This window comes from Arachis hypogaea, chromosome 5, assembly GCF_003086295.3.
Source record: "Arachis hypogaea cultivar Tifrunner chromosome 5, arahy.Tifrunner.gnm2.J5K5, whole genome shotgun sequence".
In the NCBI taxonomy this organism is placed as follows: domain Eukaryota; kingdom Viridiplantae; phylum Streptophyta; class Magnoliopsida; order Fabales; family Fabaceae; genus Arachis; species Arachis hypogaea.
The window spans coordinates 4,479,786-4,494,455 of NC_092040.1; the positions used below are offsets into that span (position 1 = coordinate 4,479,786).

The 14,670-nt window shown below is 36.5% G+C and overlaps 1 non-coding gene across 1 annotated transcript; it reads left to right on the top strand.

The window, feature by feature from the left end:
• Positions 1-11,996: 11,996 nt before the first annotated feature.
• LOC112804729 (small nucleolar RNA R71) lies at positions 11,997-12,105 on the top strand. Its single transcript, XR_003203346.1, has one exon. It is a non-coding gene; the product is annotated as a small nucleolar RNA R71 (small nucleolar RNA).
• The last annotated feature ends 2,565 nt before the right edge of the window (positions 12,106-14,670 follow it).

Sequence of the window (14,670 nt, forward strand, 5' to 3'; positions counted from 1 at the left end):
GGTTGGATAGAGCATATGTCGGCTTCCAAAGAACAAGGCAGCGAAAACTTGCAAAATGCTCAAATAAAAAAGAGTGTGAGGTGAATATAATGTAACTTAGAGTGAATAGTGTATCTTTTTTCTATAAGATTTTTTCTTTATATTAAGTTGTTACGTTATAAGGTATTTACTTTGTGGACCTATTATTTCGATAATCAATTTTAAATCTTTGCAAATGATTCCGTTATAACTAAGATTTGGTACAATTAAATAGACACATTTTATTTGTTTTCACCGAAGTTTTAATGTATAAGATATATTTGAGTCGAGTTATAACAAACAAATCAGGTGTCATTAAGTTGTAAATTTTTTTTTCAATGAAATTTATTTTTTGATTTTTTAGTGTGTTTGAAAAAATATAAAAAATAAAAATAAAAAATATTTTTTTAGAAATTATACATTATTTTTTGAAAGACTTTTTTATTTAAAACAAGATATTTTTAACATTATAAATAATTTTTTTCTTATGTTGTGATATCCAAACATAATTATTAAATAAAAAAATATTTTTATATAAAATATTTAGATATAAATTTATTTTAATTTTTTTAAATTATTTTTTCCCCTTAAATTTTCACCCAAAGAACTGAAACAAGTCCTTATTCATGCATAGGCTTATTTATCCTAGGTAACTATTATTAAGATAATTGTTTAAGCAATAAAGGAATTTGTTGTTGGTTCACAATTTAATTAATTATTTTAAACGGGTCTGCTACACATACAAGCAATAAGGCCTTACAAGTGTTACAAGTCCCCAGCTCACAAACATTCCACACGTGCACTAATTATATTGAATGGAGCGTAACATTCACGCGCTCCCACTCAAACGGTTATGCTTCTCTTCGCGTAAACCGCCCCTTAATAGCAGACTCTTCCACTTCTTCCAGTTCTCAAAGTCATTCAGAGAAAACGCAACCCTTCCATTTTCGAGCAACATTCGAAACTCAAGATATACAACTCGTCGCTAACATTCGAAAACTCCATCAACACACCATAAAACTCTCGATCAAGAATCTCCAGAGAAAACAAAGCTATAATACTCAAGGTACGTTACATTACCATTCCTGTATATTTTCCAGATTTCGAACTAGGTTTTACTGTTCTTCTAGGTTTTACTGTTTTTCTTGTTCTAAGTCTCATTTTACAGTTTTTAATGTTCTACTTGTTCTAGGTTTTACTGTTATTCTTGCTTCTAGGTTATTCTGTTCTTCTTAGTTGTTCTAGGTATTACTGTTCTTGGTGTTCTAGTTCTTCTGGTAACTGATTTTTGGGAGTATATTGCGTGATTTGGTGGGTGTATATTGAGTATTTTGTTGGGTGTATATAGCATAATTTGTTGGGTATATATTTCTGAACTGATATACTGTAATATAGTCAACAGTTGCAACTGTTCTAATATTTGCTTGTCCATGGGTGTATATTGCTTGACCTTGTAATATTGCTTGACCTTGTATATTAATGCATGTTTGAGTGATATCTGACTGATATATATGGGTGTATCTGACTCATATCTATGGGTGTATCTGAATCATATCTATGGGTATATCTTACTGATATCTATGAGTGTATTTTTCATTTCAGAAAAAATGGCAGGCAGAAACCAAGCTGAAAAAAATGTAAGAACAAATATATGTCTTAGATGAAATCAGTTTTATATAATAGAAATATATCTGACTATAATTTTACTTTGTTTACAGCAAACCAAAGACCTTAAGTGTGCAACACATTTGTTAAGTAAGAAATTCAGAAACATGAGCGAGGAGAAGAAAACAATTGTTAGGGATTTGGGATTTGGTGGCCTGATGCACATCCCGCCGCTAAGGGTGCATCACCAAATTGTCAGATAGATTCTAAGGATATTGACACTGATTAATGTAAATGTTATATAGTCCTGTAACAAATTGAACACATGCCGTAAAAATTTTCCAATTATAATCCAGTTTATTGTAAAATTTCTTTCAATAATTAAACTCTCTCTGCTGTATTCAAAATGTATGAATTACATGTACTATAATATGAAGGAAAACATCAAACCAAATATACACCCATAACCTGCCATTTTTTACACCCAAAGAAAGTTGAATATACACCAAAAAATCTATCCCCCTGATGCTTTATCCCTAAAATCCTAAACCCTAAACACTTAAAACCTAAACCCTAACCCCTAACCTGTAAACCCTAAAACCTAAATCGTAAACCCTAAAACCCTAAACCCTAATACCTAAAACCCTTAAACCGTTGTAAAAAAAAGTATTTTATAACATAAAAACAAGATTCTGAAGTATATATATGTATATATATGTAAAATGTGAAATACAAGAAAATTCAGAAATACTCCCAAAAGGACACTGCTTTTACACCCAAAAGAATGTATGCTCTCGCTCCTTTGTGTGCTTCACATCCCTGTCCAGAAGTGGTGATCCAGATAGATTGGAACCCATATATGACGGTCTTCATAGAGATCTGCAGAATACACCCAAACACAGACTATAAATACACCCGAAAAAAATTAAATTTACACCTCTGGTGCAGATTTTAAACAAACATTACCTGAAAGCCACTTGTTGTCCACAAGACCAAAATTCAGCAGAAAATCATTTCAATTCCTATTAAATGAGTCTTTAAGCACACTAATACCAGCCTCCTCGTTATTCTCTATTGTACGACGAATGGACATGCTTAGTTTCCTGTGCTGTTTGAGATATTTTAGATTTTCATTTTCCCTCTCTGCTACATGTAATCAATTGGTTCTTAATCTCATTTCCCTTCCTATTTGTGCTCCGAACTCTTGTAGAAAACTCTACAGCCTTGGCATAGTTCCTGTAAACTTTTCCAGCATCTTCAAGGGTGGTAAAGGTCATTCCAACCTTGGGAACAAGCTGGTCATCAACAACAGAGAGAGGCTGCAGAATACACCATGTCAAAAACTAAAAATACACCCAATCATGTCTGATATAATACACCCGAACCGCAACAACTCAACTAAAATGACAATAAAAGCCATAAACTGTAAATACACAGGCTGCAGAATACACCATGTCAAAAACTAGAAACACACCCAATTGTGTCTGATATAATACATCCGAACCACAACAACTCAGTTAAAATAACAGGAAAACCAGTAAACTGTAAATACATCCACACTTCCCTCAAAAATACACCCAAAAAAGTTCTGATCTACACCTGATCATCTGCTATAAATTCCAGAAAATTAATCAAAACTAATACATTACATTCAATCCACATATTTATCTTCATGCGTTGGTTTGACAGTCAATGTTCACGAATTATTCACCTACACAATGCTATACAAATTACTGCAACAAAATTCATAGTAATCCTATGTAAATCAAACATCAGGAACTTCGTTAGATTCAAATTCATAATCCACTTCGCTTGGATTCAGCTGACAATCTGAGGTTGAATCATCCATTATCTTCAAAACGAGTTCAAACTTTGATTTCAGAAAACAAAAAATCAAATAGAAAACGAAGCTGGAGTTACAGAGAGAGGAACTAACGTAAATGACGAAGAAGAAACGAGTGAGAAAGGAGGGGAAAAGAACGATCGAAGAAACCAGGAGAAGCTTCGCGAGAAGAAGAACGAGCAAATCTGCAAATAAGAAAAACGAAGAAGGAAACAAATCTTTTAAATTTGGTAGTTATATATAGCTCGTGTATACGACGTAGCCATTGGAGCGCGTTTTAGATTTTAGGGTGTTAAGTAACTTGTAAAGCATACAAGTCGTTAGCGCTTGTATGCAGAGCTTTTCTGTTTAAAATAACTCTTAAAATAAAGTATCCTGAAATAAGGTGAAAAGTCAAATAATTATGTGGTTGACTATAAAGTTATAAAATGCTACTGTATTAATGTCGAATGATATATCTTTATCGCTAATAAAGTGGTTAAGGTAAAAAAAATGTGACTTTATACAATATAAATGTCTAACACTAAATTTTCATTTATAATTGTAAAATTCAACCGAAAAAAAAGTATATCAATGGCAGTTACATCACATAATGCTTTTGAATATAATACCTAACTCTTTACACTAAATAATAAATACTAGTTAAAGTATTTATCAATTTATAGTATTTTTGAGGGATAAGTGGTACGCGGAATCGTGATTACACTTTAATTATATAAAATTCATTGCTCTTTCTTCTCTGGCAATGGTACCAAAAACATGATGCCAATACCATGGTTCACAATTCCGTATAACTGACCAACAAGTGCACTTGGTCGTCCAAGTAATACCTTACGTGAGTAAGGGTCGAATCCCACGGAGATTGTTGGTATGAAGCAAGCTATGGTCATCTTGTAAATCTCAGTCAGGCGGATATAAAATGATAATGGAGTTTTCGAATAATAAATAAAGTAAAGGATAGAGACACTTATGTAATTCATTGGTGAGAATTTTAGATAAGCGTATAGAGATGCTTTCGTTCCTCTGAACCTCTGCTTTCCTGCTGTCTTCATCCAATCAGTCTTACTCCTTTCCATGGAAAGCTTTATGTAATGCATCACCATTGTCAATGGCTACTTTCGGTCATCTCTCGGGAAAATGATCCAATGCCCTGTCACGGCACGGCTAATCGTCTGGAGGCATCACCTTTGTCAATGGTTGCATCCTATCCTCTCAGTGAAAACTACGCTTACGCGCTCTGTCACAGCACGGCTAATCACTGGTTGGTTCCCGCTCCTCCCGGAATAGAATCCCTTGATTCTTTTGCGTCTGTCACTAACGCCCAGCACTCGCGAGTTTGAAGCTTGTCACAGTCATTCGATCATCGGATCCTACTCGGAATACCACAGACAAGGTTTAGACTTTTCGGACCCTCATGAATGCCGCCATCAATTCTAGCTTATACCACGAAGATTCTGATTAAGAGATCTAAGAGATATTCATTCTGCCTTGTTTGCATGTAGAACGGAAGTGTTTGTCAGGCACGCGTTCATAAGGGAGAAAGCGATGAGCGTCACATAATCATCACCTTCATCATGTTCTTGGGTGCGAATGGATATCTTAGAAGCGGAATAAGTTGAATTGAATAGAAAAACAGTAGTACTTTGCATTAATCTTTGAGGAACAGCAGAGCTCCACACCTTAATCTATGGAGTGTAGAAACCCTACCGTTGAAAATACATAAGTGAAAGGTTCAGGCATGGCCGAGATGGTGACAAACCCCATTTTGATGGTTTATCTTGTATTGATTTTTGAGGATTTTATAACCTTTTACCCACATTTATTCAATGAAATAGCATGGTTTTATAACCTCTCCTTTAATTGTGCTTAAGAGTGAAAACATGCTTTTTAGATCTTAAAATGAATAAATTTAATTCACCTTGATTCCATTAGATGCCTTGATATGTTTGTTAAGTGATTTAAGGTTTAGGAGGCAAAGATTGGATCAAGGGAATGAAGAAAGAAAGCATGAAAAGTTGGAGAACTCGTGAAGAAATGAAAGAACCGGAAAGCTGTCAAGCTGACCTCTTCGCACTTAAACAACCATAACTTGAGCTACAGAGGTCCAAATGATGCGGTTCCAGTTGGGTTAGAAAGCTAACATCCGGGGCTTCGAAATGATATAAATTTTGCCATATGTTGCTTCGCGTTCAGGGGCGCGCACGCGCAAGGCCACTTTAATGAAATCGTCCCCAGCGGTTTTAGGAGCCTTGTGGGCCCAATCCAACTCATTTCTGATGCTATTTAAGTCAAGGATTGAAGAGAGATGAGACATCTAGTTACCATTAGTTTAGTTTAGCTTAGTTTAGTAGTTAGAATTAGTTTCTAGAGAGAGAAGCTCTCACTTCTCTCTAGAATTAGGATTAGGTTTAGCTCTTAGATCTAGATTTTAATTCATCTTCTTCTACTTCTATTTTCTCAATTCCTTGCAGTTACATTCATTCTTCTTCCATTCTTTTGTTGCAATTTCCTTTATGTTGTTCTTATGCTTTGTTGTAGATCTACTATTGTTCCTTCCATTTTCTTCTAATAATTGTTCTTCTTTGCTTTTCTATTGTTGATCTCTTGCCTTTGTAGTTAGATCTCTCTTTAATTCTTGAAATTTATGTTGTTTACTTTTATTGCCTTTTATGTGTTTGTTGAAATGCCTCTTCTAGATATAGTATAGATTTTGTTCCTCTTGGCCTAGGTAGAGTAATTAGTAACACTTGAGTTATCTAATTCCTTTGTGATTGATAATTGGAGAGATTGCTAATTGGTTTGGAGTGCACTAAAGCTAGTATTTCCTTGGGAGTTGGCTAGGACTTGTGGCTCACGTCAATTCATCCACTTGACTTTCCTTTATTTAGTAAGGGTTAACTAAGTGGTAGCAATGAACAATTCTCATCACAATTGAGAAGGATAACTAGAATAGGACTTCTAATTTTCATACCTTGCCAAGAGCCTTTTATAGTTGTTAGTTTATTTTCATTGCCATTTACTTTTCATGCTTCATATCAAAACCCCAAAATAACTCACAACCAATAACAAGACACTCTATTGTGATTCCTAGGGAGAACGACCCGAGGTTCAATACTTCGGTTTATAAATTTAGGGGTTTGTTTTAGTGACAAACAACTTTTTGTATGAAAAGATTATTGTTTGGTTTAGGAACTATACTTGCAACGAGAATTCATTTGTGAAATTCTAAACCATCAAAAATCCAATCGTCAAAATGGCGCCGTTGTCGGGGATTTGCAATGGTGTTATGTTATTGGTTATTGTACATATGTGAATAGTGTAAATAGCTTGTCTTTTGCTTGTTTACTAGATTTTGTTAGTTTTATTTTGTCTTTCCATAATGAATTCTCACTATGGCTATGAGTTTGGTCCTGATTGTGTTGTAGGAAATGTGAACTTTAATGGCAACATGTACCATGGATGGAACCATCAAAGATGGGAGGAGCCTCAAGGAATTGATCACTCCTATTGGCAACAACCTCCGGATACTTATAGGTATAATTTCCATCCTAATGCATGTCAATTTAATGGCTATGATGACTCTTCTTGTGACACTCAACAACCACCATCATATGCCTATGAATCTCATCCTCAACATGAACCTCAACCATACTCACAAGCCTTTCCACATCAAGCACCTTCCTATGATCCATATCCACCATATGACCAATCATTCATGCCATATTCTTATGACCAATATGAGCGAGAACCCTTAGAACCACCACAACCCTATCAAGATTACTCCCAAGAACCACCTCAATACCACAGCTACTTTTATGAGTCTTGGCCGTGGCCCAAAGCACTTTGTTTTCCAGTATTACCACCGGATACATAAATGCCACAGACACATAATTGGGTGAACCTTTTCAAATTGTGACTCAGCTTTGCTAGAGTCCCCAATTAGAGGTGTCTAGGGTTCTTAAGCACACTCTTCTTTTGCTTGGACCTCGACTTTAACCGCTCAGTCTCAAGTTTTCACTTGACACCTTCACGCCACAAGCACATGGTTAGGGACAGCTTGGTTTTGCCGCTTAGGCCAGGATTTTATTCCTTTGGGCCCTCCTATCCACTGATGCTCAAAGCCTTGGATCCTTTTTATTACCCTTGCCTTTTGGTTTTAAGGGCTATTGGCTTTTTCTGCTTGCTTTTTCTCTTTTTTTTTGTTTTTTTCCTTCTATTTTTTTTCGCTATTTTTTTCTGCAAGCTTTGTATTCACTGCTTTTTCTTGCTTCAAGAATCATTTTTTTATGATTTTTCAGATTATCAAATAACATGTCTCCTTGTCATCATTCTTTCAAGAGCCAACATATTTAACATTCTTTGAACTACAACTTCAAAAGGCATATGCACTGTTCAAACATACATTCAGAAAACAAAAAACATTGTCACCACATCAATATAATTAAACTAAGTTCAAGGATAAATTCAAAACTCATGTACTTCTTGTTCTTTTGATTTAAAACATTTTTCATTTAAGAGAGGTGATGGATTCATAGGACATTCATAACTTTAAGACAAAGTTACTAAATACTAATGATCATGTAATAAGACACAAAACATAATTAAGCATTTAACATAAATAAAACGAAAAACAGAAGAAATAAGAACAAGGAATGAGTCCACCTTAGTGATGAGTGCGTTTTCTTCTTGAGGAACCAATGATGTCCTTGAGCTCTTCTATGTCTCTTCCTTGTCTTTGTTGCTCCTCCCTCATTGCTTTTTAATCTTCTCTAATTTCATGAAGGATGATGGAGTGCTCTTGATGTTCCACCCTTAGTTGTCCCATGTTGGAACTTAGTTCTCCTAGGGAGGTGTTGATTTGCTCCCAAAAGCTTTGTGGAGGAAAGTGCATCCCTTGAGGTAACTCAGGGATTTCATGGTGATGAGCTTCTTGGGCTCCATGAGTGGGCTCTCTTGCTTGCTCCATCCTTTTCTTGGTGATGGGCTTTTCTTCTTCAATGGGCAAGTCTCCTTCTATGAAAGCTCCGGCTGAGTAACATAGATGGCAAATAAGATGAGGAAAAGCTAGCCTTGCTGAGGGGGAAGGCTTGTCGGCTATTTTGTAGAGTTCATTGGAGATGATTTCATGAACTTCTACTTCCTCTTCAATCATGATGCTATGAATCATGATGGCCTGATCCACAGTAACTTCAGATCGGTTGCTAGTGGGGATGATGGAGCGTTGGATGAACTCCAACCATCCTCTAGCTAAAGGCTTGAGGTCCAGTCTTCTTAGTTGAACAGGTTTGCCTTTGGAGTCAATCTTCCACTGAGCTCCTTCCTCACATATGTCCATAAGGACTTGGTCCAACCTTTGATCAAAGTTGACCCTTCTTGTGTAAGGACGTGCGTTCTCTTCCATGTTTGGCAAGTTGAACGCCAACCTCACATTTTCCGGACTAAAATCTAAGTATTTCCCCCGAACCATGGTAGTATAATTCTTTGATTTCGGGTTCTTACGTTGATCCTGGTTCCTAGTGATCCATGCATTGGCATAGAACTCTTGAACCATTAGGATGCCGACTTGTTGGATGGGGTTTGTTAGCACTTCCCAACCTCTCCTTTGGATTTCATGTCGGATCTCCGGATACTCATTTCTTTTGAGTTTGAAAGGGACCTCGGGGATCACCTTCTTCTTAGCCACAACATCATAGAAGTGGTCTTGATGGGCTTTGGAGATGAACCTTTCCATCTCCCATGACTCGGATGTAGAAGCTTTTATCTTCCCTTTCCCTCTTCTAGAGGATTCTTCGGTCTTAGGTGCCATCAATGGTAATGGAAAAACAAAAAAGCTTATGCTTTTACCACACTAAACTTAGAATATTTCTCGCCCTCGAGCAATAAACGAAAGAATAAAAGAAGAAGAAGAAATACGGAGAGGGAGAGGGAGATGTGGTTACGGTCAAGAAGAGAAGAGAGGGTTGTGGTGTGTGAATTTGGTGAAGAATGGAGGGATTTATATAGAGAAGGGAGGGGGGGTAAGATTTCGGCCATATGGGTGGGTTTGGGTGGGAATTCGGTTTTGAATTTTGAAGGTAGGTGAGGTTTATGAGGTAGGTTTATGGGGAAGAGTGGGTGGATGTGAGTGGTGAGGGGCTAATAGGGAAGAGTGATGGAGGTGATAGGTGAAGGGTTTTTGGGGAAGAATGTTTATGGGATTGTGTGAAAGAGGGGTGAGAAGAAGTGAGTGGAGGTAGGTGGGGATCTTGTGGGGTCCACAGATCCTGAGATGATCCTGTGGAGTCCACAGATCTTGAGATGATACTGTGGGGTCCACAGATCCTGAGATGATCCTGTGGGGTCCACAGATCCTTAGGTGTTTAAGGATTTACACCCTTGCACCAAATTAGGCATGTAAAATGCCTTAGCACACAACTCTGGGCGTTCAATGCCAGGTTGGTGCCCATTTTGGGCGTTCAACGCTCATTTGTTGGCCATTTCTGGCGTTGAACGCCAGAACCATGCATGTTCTGGGCGTTCAGCGCCAGTTTTCCTCCAGGGTGCAGTTCTGGCGTCCAGCGCCAGATTGGTGCCCATTTTGGGCGTTCAGCGCCAGAACCATGCTCTGTTCTGGCGCTGAACGCCAGACAGATGCTCCTCCAGGGTGTGATTTTTCTTCTGCTGTTTTTGATTCCGTTTTTGATTTTTTTGTTTATTTTGTGACTCCACATGATCATGAACCTAAGAAAACATGAAAAACAATAGAAATAAAAATAGAATTAGATAAATAAAAAAAATTGGGTTGCCTCCCAACAAGCACTTCTTTAATGTCAATAGCTTGACAGTGGGCTCTCATGGAGCCTCACAGATGTTCAGAGCATTTGTTGAGACTTCCCAACACCAAACTTAGAGTTTAGATATGGGAGTTCAACACCAAACTTAGAGTTTGGTTGTGGCCTCCCAACACCAAACTTAGAGTTTGACTGTGGGGGCTCTGGTTGACTCTGTAGTGAGAGAAGCTTTTCATGCTTCCTCTCCATGGTTGTAGAGAGAGATCCTTGAGTCTTAAACACAAGGTTATCCTCATTTAATTGAAGGATTAGTTCTCCTCTGTCAACATCAATCACAGCTCTTGCTGTGGCTAGGAAGGGTCTTCCAAGGATGATGGATTCATCCTCATCCTTCCCAGTGTCTAAGATTATGAAATCAGTAGGGATGTAAAGGTCTTCAACCTTCACTAACACGTCCTCTACTTGTCCATAAGCCTATTTTCTTGAACTGTCTGCCATCTCTAATGAGATTTTAACAGCTTGCACCCCATAGATTCCCAGTTTTTCTATTACAGAGAGGGGCATGAGGTTTATCCCTGAACCAGGGTCACACAGGGCATTAAAGATCATGGTGCCTATGGTACAAGGGATCAGGAACTTTCCAGGATCCTGTTTCTTCTGAGGCAATCTTAGTTGCTCCAGATCACTCAGTTTATTGGTGAATAAGAGAGATTCATCCTCCCAAGTCTCATTACCAAATAAACTGGCGTTCAGCTTCATGATTGCACCAAGGTACTTGGCAACTTGCTCTTCAGTAACATCTTCATTCTCTTCAGAAGAAGAATACTCATCAGATCTCATGAAGGGCATAAGGAGGTTTAAGGGGATCTCTATGGTCTCTAGAAGAGCCTCAGACTCCTTTGGTTCCTCAAAGGGAAACTCCTTGTTGATCACTGGACGTCCCAGAAGGTCTTCCTCCTTGGGATTCACGTCCTCCTCCTCACAAGTGGGTTCGACCATGATAGTTATATCAATGGCCTTGCATTCTCCTTTTGGATTTTCTTCTGTATTGCTTGGGAGAATATTGGGAGGAATTTTAGTGACCCTTTTACTCAGCTGACCCACTTGTGCCTCCAAACTTCTGATGGAGGACCGTGTTTCATTCATGAAACTCAAAGTGGCTTTAGATAGATCAGAGACTAAGTTTGCTAAATTAGAACTATTTTGTTCAGAGTTCTCTGTCTTTTGCTGAGTGGATGATGAAAAAGGTTTACTATTGTTAAACCTGTTTCTTCCACCATTATTAAAGCCTTATTGACGCTTTTGTTGATCCTTCCATGAGAAATTTGGATGATTTCTCCATGATGGGTTATAGGTGTTTCCATAAGGTTCACCCATGTAATTTACCTCTGCTATTGCAGGGTTCTCAGGATCATAAGCCTCTTCTTCAGAAGATGCCTCTTGAGTACTGTTGGATGCATTTTGCATTCCATTCAGACTCTGAGTAATCATATTGACTTGGTGAGTCAATATTTTGTTCTGAGCCAATATGCCATTCAGAGTATCAATTTCAAGAACTCCCTTCCTTTGAGGTGTCCCATTACTCACAGGATTTCTCTCAGAAGTGTACATGAATTGGTTGTTAGCAACTATGTCAATAAGTTCTTGAGCTTCTGCAGGCGTTTTCTTTAGGTGTATGGATTCACCTGCAGAAGTATCCAATGACATTTTAGCTAAGTCAGATAGACTATCATAGAAGATATCCAGGATAGTCCATTCTGAAAGCATGTCAATAGGACACTTTTTGGTCAGTCCTTTATATCTCTCCCAAGCTTCATAGAGGGATTCACCTTCTTTTTGTCTGAAGGTCTGAACGTCCACTCTAATTTTACTAAGCTTTTGAGGATGAAAGAACTTGGCTAAGAAAGCCTTGACCAGCTTATCCCATGAGTTCAGGCTATCCTTAGGTTGAGAGTCCAACCAGAGTCTAGCTCTGTCTCTTACAGCAAAAGGGAAAAGCATGAGCCTGTAGACTTCAGGATCTACTCCATTAGTCTTTACAGTATCACATATCTGCAAGAATTCAGTTAAGAACTGAAAAGGATCTTCAGATGGAAGTCCATGAAACTTGCAGTTTTATTGCATCAGAGAAACTAGCTGAGGTTTCAGCTCAAAATTGTTTGCTCCAATGGTTGGGATGGAGATGCTTCTTCCATGTAAACTGGAATTTGGTGCAGTAAAGTCACCAAGCATTCTCCTTGCATTGTTGTTAGGTTCGGCTGCCATCTCCTTTACTTGTTCGAAATTTTCAATCAAGTTGTCTCTGGATTGTTGTAATTTAGCTTCTCTTAGTTTCTTCTTCAGAGTCCTTTCAGGTTCTAGATCAGCTTCAACAAGAATGCCTTTTTCCTTGTTCCTGCTCATAAGAGAGAGAAGAAAACAAGAAAATAAGAGGAATCCTCTATGTCACAGTAAAGAGGTTCCTTATCGTTAGTAGAAGAAAAGAAGAGAAAAATCTGAACTCAGAAAGAGAGAGAAAGGGTTCGGATTTTTGGTGGGTGAGGGGGAGATGTTAGTAGATGAATAAATAAAAAGAAGGAGATGAGAGAGAAGGAGGATTTTCGAAAACAATTTTTGAAAAAGAGTTAGTGATTTTCAAAAACAGTTTTTGAAAAAGGTTAGTAATTTTCAAAAATAAAAAATTAAAATAATTAATTAATAAAAAAAAAGAAATTTTTGAAAAGGAGGGAGATATTTTCGAAAATTAGAGAGAGAGAGAGAGTTAGTTAGGTAGTTTTGAAAAAGATAAGAAACAAACAAAAAGTTAGTTAGTTAGTTGAAGCAAATTTTGAAAACCAATTTTGAAAAGATAAGAAGATAAGAAGTTAGAAAAGATATTTTGAAATCATATTTTTGAAAAAGGTAAGATAAGAAGATATTTTTGAAAAGATATGATTGAAATTGGTTTTGAAAAAGATAGGATTTTTAAAATCACAATTAATGACTTGATTCACAAGAAATCATAAAAAATGATTCTAGAACTTAAAGTTTGAATCTTTCTTAACAAGCAAGTAATAAACTTCAAATTTTTGAATCAAAACATTAATTGTTATTGTTATTTTCGAAAATTATGTGATAAAGATAAGAAAAAGATTTTTGAAAAATATTTTTAGAATTTTCGAAAATAACTAAGAAGAATGAAAAAGATTTGATTTTTGAAAAAGATTTTGAAAAAGATGAGATTTTTAAATTGAAAATTTGATTTGACTCATAAGAAACAACTAGATTTTTAAAATTTTTGAAAAAGTCAACTCAAATTTTCGAATTTGATGAGAGAAAAAGGAGAAGATATATTTTTTTTGATTTTTGAATTTTTATGAAAAACATGAAAATGATGCAATGCATGAGATTTTTAGATCAAAACAATGGATGCATGCAAGAATGCTATGAATGTCAAGATGAACACCAAGAACACTTTGAAGATCATGATGAACATCAAGAACATAATTTTGAAAAAATTTTGATGCAAAGAAAACATGTAAGACACCAAACTTAGAAATCTTTCATGTTTAGACTCTAATAAACGAAAAATGCACATGTAAAACAACAAAAGATGCAAAACAAGAAAAATATCAAGATCAAACAAGAAGACTTACCAAGAACAACTTGAAGATCATGAAGAACACTATGAATGCATGATATTTTCGAAAAATGCAAGATGCATATGCAATTGACACCAAACTTAAAACTTGACTCAAGACTCAAACAAGAAACACAAAAATATTTTTGATTTTTATGATTTTCTAATTTTTTTTGGTATTTTTTGAAAATTAATTGAAAAAGGAAAATAAGGATTCCAAAACTTTTAATATGAATTCCAGGAATCTTGCATTCTTAGTCTGAAGCTTCAGTCCAGGAATTAGACATGGCTCACTAGCCAGCCAAGCTTTTAATGAAAGCTTTGGTCCAAAACACTAGACATGGCCAATGGCCAGCCAAGCTTCAGCAGGTGATTCAGGAACAACAGCAGGTGGATTAGCAACAACTAGCTTGCTCTTGATAACAAATTGCAAGCCTCAGTCCAAATAAATTTAGACATGGCTTTACAGCCAGCTAGGCTTCACATGCTTCATGAAACACTAGAATTCATTCTTAAAAATTTTGAATAAAATTTTGAAAACATTTTTTTATTTTTTTTTTCGAAAACAGATGAGAAAATTTTGAGAGTATTTTTGAAAAATTTTTGAAAAGAAAACGAAAAGAAAATTACCTAATCTGAGCAACAAGATGAACCGTCAGTTGTCCAAACTCGAACAATCCCCGGCAACGACGCCAAAAACTTGGTACGCGGAATCGTGATTACACTTTAATTATATAAAATTCATTGCTCTTTCTTCCCTGGCAATGGTACCAAAAACATGATGCCAATACCATGGTTCACAATTCCGTGTAACT